We start from the raw sequence: 1,031 nt of genomic DNA, 5'->3' as shown, positions 1-1,031 counted from the left end.
TACCGAAGGCTGTGCTCTTTGATCTTCATCAGTAAATGTTTTAAGCCCTCTTCACTTTCAGCAAGCAAGGTTGTATCATCTGCATATCACTGGTTGTAAATAAGTCTTCCTCTAATCCTGATGCCACGTCTTTCTTCATAGAACCCAGCTTCTCAGATTATTGCTCAGTATACAGGTTGAATAAGTATGGGAAAAGAATTCTACTTCTTTCCTTCCTTTCAATTCAGTTTGATAATCTGATCCAAAGACATATCAATTTTGTCAAGGTTTTTATTGCTGTGGGGTTTCATAGATGGCAAGGGCATCACAGTGGCTCCCACTAATTAGGTACCAAACTGATTCATGGCTGGAGACATTGTGCTGAAACAGTCAGCAGGGAAGGCTAGAGGCTGAGGCCTACCACCTCACACTCATGCTCGCACACTAGCCACCTCATAAGATTTTAAAACATCAGTTGGTCAGAAGACTCTACCAAAAAAGTGAAAAGAGAAGCTACTGACTAGGGGAATATCTTCAGAAACCAAACCATATATCTGGTAAGACTAGGGGAATATCTTCAGAAATCTAACCATATATCCGGTAAGAATAAATAAATATATATATTATATATATGTATATATATCTGACAATGTAACCACCAAATACAAATAACCCAATCATAAAAGGATAAAGGACTTGAATAGTGTCTTAGGTTGGATTCTCAAGAGGAATAAAACCAGTGAAGTATATGTATATATTCATAAATAAATAGTTATTTCAAAGAAATGGCTTATGTAGTTGTGGAAGCTGGCAATCCCCAAATCTGTGGGTCAGGCTTCAGGCATCTTCCTGACTCACGTGGTTGCACTGGCAAATTTCAAAATCTGCTGGCCATGTGACTGGCTGCTGGCTCACATTCCCAGAACAACCTATCAGAGGGTAATGATTCTGATGCAAGTGAAATTTTTATTATTATTATTTGAAGGTGTTTATTGTGGATTGAGTGAATCAGACAGACCATCAGTTTTATATTCAACAAATCATATACCTCC

At 37.9% G+C, this 1,031-nt stretch overlaps 1 pseudogene; it reads right to left on the bottom strand.

Moving 5' to 3' along the window:
- LOC102838636 overlaps positions 1-344 on the bottom strand; it is a 1,406-nt pseudogene extending 1,062 nt beyond the window's left edge.
- Positions 345-1,031: the final 687 nt, after the last annotated feature.

Source organism: Chrysochloris asiatica, unplaced genomic scaffold (assembly GCF_000296735.1).
Source record: "Chrysochloris asiatica unplaced genomic scaffold, ChrAsi1.0 scaffold00142, whole genome shotgun sequence".
Taxonomy (NCBI): domain Eukaryota; kingdom Metazoa; phylum Chordata; class Mammalia; order Afrosoricida; family Chrysochloridae; genus Chrysochloris; species Chrysochloris asiatica.
Note: the sequence above shows the minus strand (reverse complement) of the source record. Positions and strands in the feature narration are given on the sequence as shown.